We start from the raw sequence: 12,475 nt of genomic DNA, 5'->3' as shown, positions 1-12,475 counted from the left end.
TTCTAATTTGCATATGCACGTTTTTTGGCTACCGCTGCTGCTGCTGCTAATCTCCCAGCAACCCAGCTATACCTCGCTGCTGCCGATATCTTTCTGCATGCTCATATGCATAATTTTACACTTTGTTGAAGAATAAATTTTGTATATATATTTTGTATATATATATATATATATATATATATATATATATATACAAAATATATATTGTATATATATATATATATATATATATATATATATATATATATATATATACAAAATATATATTGTATATATATATATATATATATATATATATATATATATATATATATATATATAACATTGAGCCTGGTAAGCACTAAAATGGATGACTATTTGGAAATTCCACGTGCTGTATGTGCTTTCCTCTTATCTCGGCATTGTTTCCAGTCAGTTTTAAGTCTCTCCTTGCCACTGGACCCAAGCAATGCCCATTCAGGAGAGGTGTGGTTGGAGATTGCGCAACCCTTGTCTCACAATTACACCTGCAGCTACCCTTACAGTGGTGTCCATTGTCTCTTTAGACTGAACAGAAGCATTGATATCTATATCTATATATCTATATATCTATCTATCTATCTATCTATATATATATATATATATATATATATATATATATATATATATATATATATATATATATAGAGAGAGAGAGAGAGAGAGAGAGAGAGAGAGAGAGAGAGAGAGTCCCAAAAAATGTATACACACTTTAAATAATTTTAAACCAGATGTTTGTTTTTTTTTTTCTTTGCAGATTAAACTCATCGATCTTAATGATTGCAGCCAAGATAACCTTGAAGAAAAAAGTTCATTCTAAAATGCTACTGGAAACATTAAAACGCTGTTGAAATGCAGAAAGTTTAGGAGTATGTATACATCTTTTTGTGAGACTCTGTAAAGCAATCATGAAGGGAAGACGAAAATTCATGATTAGAATGTTAAAATAAAGTCAACGATTAAAATAAAGTTAACGGGATGAAGAGAATAAAAAGAGGAAACAGAAAATGGGGGAGTCAGCTGACCGGTTTCGCCCTCGCTTTATCAAAGCTGTATCGAGGGATCTGAGTGGAAAAAAAAAAAAAAAGACACGAATAGGAATCGAAATTATGTACAGCTAAAAATAACGTTGCGTTACGTTATGTTTAGGGGGAATTAGGGAAAGCAATTGAAATACAACGTTATATTGCTTGAAGATCCTAGAGACTCAAACTTAAGAGGCATTCCTTCTGCTTGCAGAGGGAAGGCCTTCCCACCGAACGTGAACAGTCTCCAAGATCTTTAAGTGGAATAATGAGTGAGCACGACTCAAGATTGTAAAAGAATTTGTGCTAAAGTTCGCTGCACAAGACGGGTTTGTGCAGCGAACTTTATATTTTATGGGAAAAACATGCTTATTCAATTATATTTCACCTTTTATTCATACCAATCCTTCAATTTATGAATTGAATTCAAAGATGGCGTATCTGAAACAAAACACAATTGAAACTAATCCTTCGATTTTTTTCTGATTTTGTAATCATACCATAGTCCTTTTGATTTTGATTTTTTTTTAAAGTTGATGAGTCCTATTCTTCTGATGAGCCAGGGCGGAATAAATTAAAAAATTGACACAATAATTACATGAATGATTCTGCGTTACGAAACAGGTGCTGTCAAGAATTGAAAATTTTAACATGCTGAAAGAAATAAACGATAAGATGGACACCATCTTGAAATTTGGAATATAGACTTTTTGTGTTTCATCCTTTCGGAAAGCGTTAGTGCACGGTGTCACGATTAACACAAGTCAATAGAATCAAACCCGGCGACAGAAGCCATCCCTGGCTTCATTCAGCTACCGTTAACCACGAGAAATGCTGTTGAATTTAAACATTTATTTTTTAAATGCTTTTTTTACGTCTGTCTGAGTGATCTAATCATTATATGATGATCTGCATATAAGAGCTAAATGGACCAACTTTAATTCAATTCAACTGAAAGTGCTTAACAATAAGAAACGAGTTTTTTTTAAGGGGCTGACATAATTATTTACTGTAATAATTATTAAATACCTACAAACACTAGTGTTTCATCCTTTCGGGAATCATCAGTGCAGGGTGTCACGATTAACACCAGTTGATAGATTCGAACCCGGAGACAGGAGCCATCCCTGGCTTCATTAGCAAGGACCTAATCCAATCGGCTACCGTTAACCACGAGAAATGCTGTTGAATTTAAACATTTATTTTTTAAATGCTTTTTTACGTCTGTCAGAGTGATCTAATTATTTGATGATCTGTGCGTAGGAGCTAAATTGACCGACTTTAATTCAACTGAAAGTGCTCAACAATAAGAAACAAGTTTCTTAAAGGGGCTGGCATAATTATTTACTATAATAATTATTAAATGCCTACAGACACTAGATGACAGTGGATGACATATATATATATATATATATATATATATATATATATATATATATATATATATATATGTCATCCACAGACTGTGGGTCCTGGATATGACCATATACTATATCCAGTGGTCAGGCCCCAGCTTGCGGGCTTTGGGGAGTGTGGAGCCACCCTTTAATTGCCATTGCTCCCTGGGCCACTCTGACCCGGAGTGGTAGTACCTGTTAGGATCCCAACTATGGGTTAAATAGAAATCGACTTTAAAACAACAAATATATTCTATTAACAAAAATTTTCTTCAAAATCTTTGGATTCGGCATTAAATAACCTGAAAAGGGTTGATATGCCGTAAAACAAAAACAACCAAACCAAACCAAACCAAACCATCCACAGACTGTTTCTCATTATCATGGCTCTTCAGTGCAGCTAGACTAGTACCCATCCTAAGCCGGAATCCAATGCACAACCATCTAGTTGATAGTCGGTAATTCTATTCACTGAACTACGGGATCAGTGGTCATAACTGATATCTACGATGTTTTTATATAAACATTGACTGACAGTTTTAAACTCCTATATTTGTTTGCATTACACAGTATACAAATATGGCTGCCTATATAAAATGATGCAATGACATCCACGCGCACACAAATATCAGATTACTAGCAGGGGTGCCCGGCGTTGCTCGGGTGTTTGGAGGTGTATGCTGTGCAAAAAAAGCAAAAAAAAACAAAAAAAATGGTTAATTTTTTAAAACTTTGACCCCTATTATGACCCCTTAAAATTTATAGTTTCGGATCCAGGTTCAAGGAACCTATATCTAAAATTTCAAGTGTCTAGACCCAAAATTGTCGGAGGAGTTTGGTAGAGTTCTTAAAGGTCAAATCGTTGAAATTTGACCCCTTAACAGCCAAATTTCTGGCTGACACACGTCACATCGATTTTCCCAAATCTCAGTACCCGGTATTTCAAATTTCGAGTCTATAGACTAAAAATTGACAGAGTTATTGTGTAGGGAAATGTACACAGACAGACAGACACACAGACACGTTCACTTTTATAGATATATATAGATTTCATAGAGTCTTCTTATTCCTCCATACAACATTTGAAAAGGTGGTTTTATTTTTTTTATTTACTAGCAGGAAAACCCGGGGATTGACTGTGGATCACGACTAGATACTTGTCCATGATGCACATAATAACACCATATTACTTTCTTTTTCATTTTATTGCCCCCCCCCTCCTCGCTTTTGCCTTCTAATATAACCGGAAGAAGTTGAAACGTTAGAAAACTCTCTACATTAGTGTTTTATGTATATGGCTTTACATGTATTAAAATCGGATACACGTATTTTAAGTTTTAAGGGGTTTCTGCCCCAATGAACCACTGATAGATGGGGAGGGGGGAGCAAGTAGATATCCGGCATATAGAGAGTAACATAAAGATTTGAGACCACTTCCCATTGTCTTTCCTGGAGAATTTTATGCATATGATATGCGTTTCCCCAAAATAGGATATGTGGAGATACAACAGTCTGAGTCTCGCGCATAGCGAACACACGGACATAATACACAACACTTTCAATTTCAAGACACGTACGATTATCGGCACTATTGCATGTTTCAGCCGATGGATGGCGATATCAATTTTCTCTCTCTTTCTCGTTTTCTTTTTCTTTCCTTCTTTTTCTCGAGTAGCATGTGACTAGGACATGTGCGCCATGCGCTCCAAGTGTGTCTTACTGTAATGCAATGAACTTTCGTGTACATTCCAATTTTATCGAGGTAAGTCCAAATATTGCAAACCATGAAGAAACAAACTCTACAACCATGCATTACCTCTGTAGCAACTTTAAACAAAATATTTAATTTCAGTCCACACTTGATCGGCAAAGATCAACAACACGTATGTACGCATGCACACATGTCTTATGCATTTTTCACCGAAAATTATTGTCTGCAAAAATTTTTTTAAAAAATATAAATATTCTTTCTTGTTTAAATAAAGTCTACAGTTGTATATATATATATATATATATATATATATATATATATATATATATATATATATATATATATAAACTCGGTACATATTTTCATTTCTCAGATGAATTTCAATTCATTAATTTACGGCGACGAATGTGCAAGCCTACCGCAACAGATATATTTGAAGTTTTAAAGAAGGTGTAGTCCTCATTACTCTCTTAAGTTAGGAAGGCATTTAGAGATTCGGGATAACGTCCATTACTTCCCCCAGAAAAATTTATACATATAATTTAAAATGCCCTATAACACCTTTTAGGGGAGCATTTAGAGATTTGAGAACGCTTTCATTGCTTTTTTTTTGTTTTTTTGTTTGTTTGTTTTTTTACCTCAGAATACACTTTTAAATTTTATGTAGATTCTCTAACTTTTCTTTCTATAGGGAACTCAAAAAGCTCACATACAGGGGGCATTCTATAAATAATGCCTCTGACCCACTTCCAGTTGACTGATCTAGCTGCAATTTTGCATGTGCAATAATTTATATCTCTATGGGTTATGTGGCAAATTAAAGCACTGAAATAATCGTGGTTTCTGATTTGCAAGTGTTTGAATGGAGTAAGTTGTTGAATGAAGCCTGTTGAGTGTCACACAGTGATCCGGTTTTTTATATTTGAAAGATGGAACATCACAGGAGACGTTTAATGAAATGAAAGAAACATATGGTAAAGATGCCTTATCATATAACCTTGTAAAACGCTAGCATCTTGAATTCAAACATGCCTGGAAATCTGTAGAAATCTTAGACTTGGTTACCCCACTTTTGTATCTGTCAGTCAAGTTAAGTACAGGGTCAGTGGTAGATTAGTACAGGGTCACTGGTAACTACCATTCACGCACATGCATAAGGTGTTTGCGAAATGGATTCCCAGGTTGCTGACACCTTTCCAGAAGCAAGAACGTGTCGAGTGCTTGAGGATGAATTTGGAGATACTCCAAGAAAATGAGTTAAAGTTAAAAAAAATAAAAAAAAACAGATTACACAAGATGAAACCTGAGTCTATCACTAGAACCCAAAGACCAAACCTCAGTCAATGCAGTGGAAGCAGTTAGACTCACCACCTCCAAAGAAGGCAAGGGTAAAGCTCTCTACTGGTAAGGTCATGCTAACAGTCTTCTGGAATTAGGATGTAGTAATGACGACAGGGTATCACAATTATATGAGCCTATTATGCTTTACTTTTAGGGAAATCAAGAGGAGCTATCAAAATCAAGAGATTTTTTTTTTTTTTTTTTTTTACACAGTGATCACCACTTATCAAGGCCCGGAAGCCACTCAGGGATAAGGGTTATTGCAAGTACATTACGTTAGTGTGGAGATTTGATGAAGTGTTTAATTAAGGGGTGGTTCATAAGGAATTTGTTAACATTGGACATGAAGACATCCAAGTTGTAGTCCGGAGGGAAGCAGGCAGACAGAACAGAGTTCCACAGGCGTGCAGTTCTAAGAAAGAAGCTTTGTTCATGGAATCCGCGTTTTGATTTAGGCACAGATACAGAGTGGGGGAAATTTTTCACAGTGGATTCAGCTAGACGGGTGTTTTTCGTGAAAGATTGGCGAGGGGGGACCAGAGATTGGAGTTCAGACGAGCACCTGCCATGGAAATAACGATAAAACAAGGATAGGCTCGCAACGTCTCTTCTGTGGGAGAGAGGTTGCAGGGTAGAGAAAAGAGATGAGGCAAGATCGACAAAGGTATCCTCCTTTTGCAAGACAACACACTCGTCCACAATGTACAAGTCGCCAGAGCAGAAACACAGGTGTGTGGCTATGAAATCCTACTTAATCCCTCTTACTTTCCTGACCCTTTACCTCTTCCAGCCATGATTTGTTTTTGAAAGGAAAACGTTTCCTAGGTGATGCAGGCTTGATTTTCACATAGTCGTTCAAGGATCAACCCGACGTGTTCTTCAAAAATGGACTTCTTTAAATGCTGAGAGAATTGTGTAACTTCGGGTGATTTTTTTTTCTAGAGAAAGACTAATAACTATGACCCAGAGACCAAAACCCAGTTAATGCAGTTGAAGCATTCGGACTCACTACCTAAGACGACAAGGGCGTAGCTTTCCATTGGCAAGATCACAGTCTGTTGGAATCGGGACGGAGTAGTGATTACAGATTTCCATGGTAAAAATGAACCACAATTACACGAGTCTATTATGCTTCACTTTTGAGGAAATTAAGAGAAGCTATCAAAATCAAGAAATGGAGCAAGATCAGCAACGGTATTATCCTCTCGCAAGACAATGGTCCAGTCTACAATGCATATATCACCAGACCAGAAGTGGCTATAAAAACCTTCCCCATCACCCTTGCTCTTCTGACCTTGCACCCTCTGACTTTCACCTCTTTTGTGCCACAAAGTTGTTTTTGAAAAGAAAGCGATTCTCAGATGATGCAGTTATGATTTACAAAGTCCCGTCATGGTTGGAGGACCAACCTTGGGTGTTCTACAAAAACGGTCTTCAAAACTGCATTAAACGATGTGAGAAATGTGTAACGGGATGATTCCTGCACAAAGAAAGACAAATAACTATGCCACATTTCGTGGCCCTATTGCTATGGTAAGTAGGTCAGGGACATTATTTATTGGACCACTCTCGTATACACATACACGCAGACATTGAGTTTTATACATAGAAAGAGGATAATGGTCGTGCAATGTTTCTGTCCAATTATTCTTTCGCCATTAAACACAACTCATTTTCCTCGAAACTCTTTTCCTTCCACCATTTTGAAAACGACACTTGACTTCATTATTTACTAACCACAAAATGGCGAGGCGCCAATTACCTGATTAATTCTCTGATTAAATATTTATGTTGTTTACGTAACACTTCCTATTCCTCACCTGTGTTAGTTGCTGCTTTTTTGTCGCCCTCTGACGCAAAATACTAATAAAACGACAGAATAAGTAAAACAGGGTTTGCTTATTTGCAGACCAGCAAAAAAAGCGGTTATATTTATTGCCATATTATTTATTTATTACAAATCTAGAGAGTATCCTCAACTCTATGATAAAGGCCGATGTGTATTTATTTGTATCTATATAATTATAAAACTTGTGAACATTGCTTGCTTGCTTACATCTTGTCTTCAATGATCGGGCAATTTCATCTTTTAAAAAAAGAATGACAGGTTATATATATATATATATATATATATATATATATATATATATATATATATATATATATATATATATATATATATATTGTTATGGGTACATTTTATTAAACATTTAAATAATACTGCGCGAAGTGCCATTATTATTAATTGCTGAAGTATTTTTTTAGTTTCAACATGTATAATCTGATATATAAACGGCTATATGCCTGTCTGTCTGTCTTCATATTTCCAAACTCTATCTCCTCTGAAACTAAAAAGCGCAGAGTGGCGCTCGGGTCCTCAAATGATTGGATTTTTTTTTTTTTAGACCGTTGTTTGATGGGTCGTTAGCCAGTTAAAATGGGCCAAAATTGAAAAAAAATATTTTGTACATTCATCTTAATTTATTTTTAACCGGTTTATATATGTGTCACATTGGTACAGTGGTAACGTCACCAGCTTTGAAAGTTGCAGTTTCAGTTTCGATTTCGATTCTAGCCGATGGTACCCAAATACTTTTTACTTTTGAAATCACGACTCTATAATCATATGTACGAAATCTGGGCAAATTAAAATATCATATTTATGATCTAAGCAAACCCGGGCGCCCCCACCCCGCTAGTGTGTGTGTGTGTGTGTGTGTGTGTGAGTATATGCGTATGGACGTGGCTTAAAGGCTAAGGAATGAGGGTAGAGAGTTTTATGTTTTGGTTTCGATTCTAGCTGATGGTACCTAAGTCATATATATATATATATATATTAGTTTTGATCTCACTACTATATATTAAGTTCAATATAATAATCGATAGAGAATTGTCTCTATAATAATAAACACGTAATCTGCATGAATTAAAATATCATATTTAAGTGTATCTTATGACTGGGCAACGCCGGGTAGCCTGCTAGTATTTTTATAAAATCAGACAAAAAGAATACCCCTCCCAGGACGGGTAAATCTCTAGGAATGAACACAGTTTGTATCACTTTATGTCCTATTACAAAGATTAAAATCAAGACATAATGCTATTAAACCCTTTATCTAGAATCCTTATTTCAATGTTGATGTAAATCCATTGCGTGATTTTGAATCTAGAAAATGTCTGAAATTTAACACTTAAGTTTAAGGGGTCTTAAGAAGATACTAAATTTCAATGAATCTTCCTCAATTTGTGTCTAATGACTATGAATCAAATTTAATGCAAATCTGAAATATTTGACTTGTTAAATGAGAGGTTCTGCTCATATTATGTTCCCCTAAAAGTCCTTTAGAATGTTCTAAAGAAACTGAGATTTGTGAATATTTATTAATTAATACCTAATATGTAATGTTAAAATTTTCAAAAAGATCGGTGATATCAAAATTTTCACAACGTAATTGGTAATTGGAAAAAAAAACCCACTTTATATTTAGAGATTTATAAAGAATTGGAATCGGTAATTGTATCATATTTTTTTACATGGAGGTCACCACTTATCAAGGCCCAGAAGCCACTCGGGGATCAGGGTTATCAGAATCGGTAATTTAGTATGGAATCAATAATTGTATCGGAATCAGGAAAAATATTGGAATCGCCACATCACTAATATATATATATATATATATATATATATATATATATATATATATATATATATATATATATACATGTATATATATATATATATATGCCATAAGTATGAATATACTAGCAAAAGTACCCGTCGTTGGCTTGGTTCAAAAACAGCCTACAGAAAATGGACTCTGATTTATGAAAGTATGATAGGTTATGAAAAGGAAGGGTTGTAATCAGATAGCTTCGAATTTGGGGGTATCAAAACCAAAGCAAAATATGATGAAAGTAAAAATAAAATAGATAAACCCCATAATTTATTATACCATACCTGTTCACACTGAAACACTTATCACAATATTCTGTGGATCTATATTAAAAACCTTGTTAAACTTTCTGACATATTTCCATTCTATGGAGGTCAGGCGTGAACGAACACCCCATAATTTTATTATACCATATTTCTTCAAACTGAAACATAATTATCAAAGTATACTTACGCAGATAGATATGAAAAGTCTTTATTAAAGTTTGTGCCAATTTCCATTCTATGGAGGCCAGGCGCGAACGCAGACCTCACAATTTTATTATACCATCCCTATTTAAGTTGAAGCATACTTATCAAAGTATTATGTATATCCATATCAAAAGCACTTGTAAACGTTTTTTTTTAATTTTTAAATTTTTTATTTCCTTATTTTGTGAACCAGGCACGAACGCAGACTCCACAATTTTAATGAACCACCGTTCTGCCAGATCAAACATACCCATTCCTGTGTCTCGATACATCTTCTATCATTATATGTAATCAGTTTTTTAAAATAGTCAACCATATAGGAGCCTATTCGTGACCACACACACACACACACACACACACACACACACACACACAGACATTCAGCTTTATATATATATATATATATATATATATATATATATATATATATATATATATATATATATATATATATGAATTTATCCTGCCATCAGGAAAATTAGCAAGTAAAAAACGTGCTAGCCCCCAGACGAAAATATTTTGTGGTGAGGGGAAACGAAAAAACAAATAGCAAATCAGACAACCCACACCTCTGGGAATGAACTCAAAAAGAAATCCTTCACTCTAAATAGAAAATCAGTGGTTAATTTTTTCTTTTTTTATTTGGGTCATCAAAAAATTAAAAAAAAAAAAAGAATTTATTACGAGAATTCTAATTACTGACGAAATTTTACGATTTTATAAGATATTAGTCTACCCGTTGGTCCTTAAAGTGTAAGATCAAAAATGTTCAAAATAAAAAGTGATTTTGAGATTATATTGTCTTTTATTGTCTTGAGAAAACATTTTTTTTTAAATGATGAGTGAAAAAAATAAAACTCAGGAAGCCTCGATTGCACTACTGCAAGCACTAATTAAAATTAAGGAGGCACTACTAAAACCAAGTTTCTACCGCCCCTCTCTTTGAAATGAAAATATTTTTAAGTAAGGTCTGAAAATTAAATCGTCAGAATCCACAGGAGCGCTACTAAAAACAGTAAATATGGTTATAAATATGATCATAGTTATATATTGTATATTTATATTTAAATCAGTTTTTTTTTTAACTCAACGGTGTTAAATTACATTTATTTGTAAAGAAAACAAAAAGAAAACATTGTTGACCTTTTGTATGCTTTGAATAGCAGCAGCGTCTTTTAATATCGGACTTAAGATAGGGCGGCCATGAAATAGGTAAGCAAACAAATTTTTGGAAACCGGAAGTCACAAACCGGATTGACGGTTTAAACGCCTAAGCATGCTGATTTGAGTTTTATAATTATATATATTCCTATGAACACTGGCCACACATGATATTTTTTTTGCTATTTTTTATGGTCGGTGTACACTAATATATAAATGAATAACAAACAAATGAATTTGGCTCATTCCCCTCCCCCAAAATAAAACAAGGACTTCCTACTTACGAAACATATTGCTGTGCGACTGCTTCCCTGTTGATTACAACTTGGTTGTCTTTAAATCCAATGTCCTCTCCAAAATAATCAAACGCAATTCATAACATTGATCAATGTTAGTACTCCCATAGTGTTCCTCATCTTTCGGCTGGCATTCGTTCCCATCTCACTTTTGGCATTGATAAGCGATGACCTTGAAAACAAAAAAATATTAACTGACTTTATTTTCTTAAATCATGTTAACATCTTTTACAAAACGATTCCAATCACTGTAAATGCAACGCAACTGTTATATAAACAGTTGTCTGACTACTGTCCATATGTAATACCTCTGACTCCCCTCTCTGCCAGGATGGAGTGGGTCGAACCTTTGTGGAGGATTGAGCTTACATTGAATAATTTAACTACGCACTTCATAGAAATTAAATTATATAGACGTTATTCAGAAACATCAGAAGTTACAGAGGATTTAAAAAGTTCATATGACAATAAAGTGAGTTGAGAATATTCCAGTTAAAATAAACTCAGCCAGTGTCAGGCTCCTGCTGATTGTGCATGAATGGCTAGTTCAGCTGGTGTGCATTTATCTCCCACTACTTGTTTTAAGTAGTGCTTATTAAACGTATATGGCCTTCGTTTAGTCTTGGAAATGGCACTAATCCAAAGGAGGAAATTTTATGGGAGTATGAAATTCACAAGCGGTCCCCAGTCGCATGAATATCCCTGTCAAGGGAGATAACAATGTTAGGTTTTGGCAACTCTTGCTGAGAGGTGTTGACGTCCTCCTACATACAGCGCCTGGAATTCACAAATTGGTCACTGATCTGATACTGACCAGACTCAACGTTCCTTAACTTCAGTGATCTAACGAGAACCAGTGTGTCAATGTGATTATGCCGTTCTTGAGAGACAATGGATAACCCCCACCTCCTATAAGGGTGGTTATACATTTAATTGTGAAGCAAGGGTTGCACAATCTCTAATACCACACCTTTCCTGAATTGGCATTGCTTGACTCCATTCACAAAGAGAAATCCAGAAGAACTGGATAAAATGCCGAGATAAGTCGACAGCACATAGAACACCTGGTATTCCCAAATGGTCACCATTTAGTACTGACTGGGCTCAGCGTTGCTAAACTTCAATGAGCTGATGGAAACGGGTGTGTCAACGTGATTATTCTTTGATTTGTTTATTTACCTACTCTAGACACAAGGTCAGGTCTGGTTTTGAAAAGCATGCATACTATCAGATATTGTTTGACATCGCTTATGTTTTTGAAGCATTTCTCACGCAGAAAGTTGTTGATATGCTTAAAAAGTGATAGTCAGTAGGTGAGAGATCTGGAGAGTATGGCGGATGAGGCAGAGTTTCATAGCCCAATTCGTTCAACTTCTGCAGGG

At 34.9% G+C, this 12,475-nt stretch overlaps 2 protein-coding genes across 2 annotated transcripts in view; one reads left to right on the top strand and one right to left on the bottom strand.

The window, feature by feature from the left end:
• LOC145283752 (ubiquitin thioesterase zranb1-B-like) overlaps positions 1-12,475 on the bottom strand; it is a 578,310-nt gene that overhangs the window by 387,253 nt on the left and 178,582 nt on the right. Inside the window, exon 2 of the mRNA XM_080132814.1 lies at positions 11,082-11,265. The gene's annotated coding sequence lies outside the window, so the exon portion shown is untranslated. The remainder of the gene's footprint in view (positions 1-11,081; positions 11,266-12,475) is intronic.
• LOC145283754 (protein D2-like) overlaps positions 1-12,475 on the top strand; it is a 197,704-nt gene that overhangs the window by 104,491 nt on the left and 80,738 nt on the right. The window lies entirely within an intron of this gene.

Source organism: Euprymna scolopes, chromosome 8 (genome assembly GCF_053919585.1).
Source record: "Euprymna scolopes isolate OS-2025 chromosome 8, ASM5391958v1, whole genome shotgun sequence".
Classification (NCBI taxonomy): Eukaryota; Metazoa; Mollusca; class Cephalopoda; order Sepiida; family Sepiolidae; genus Euprymna; species Euprymna scolopes.
This window is presented reverse-complemented; position numbering and strand designations above follow the sequence as displayed.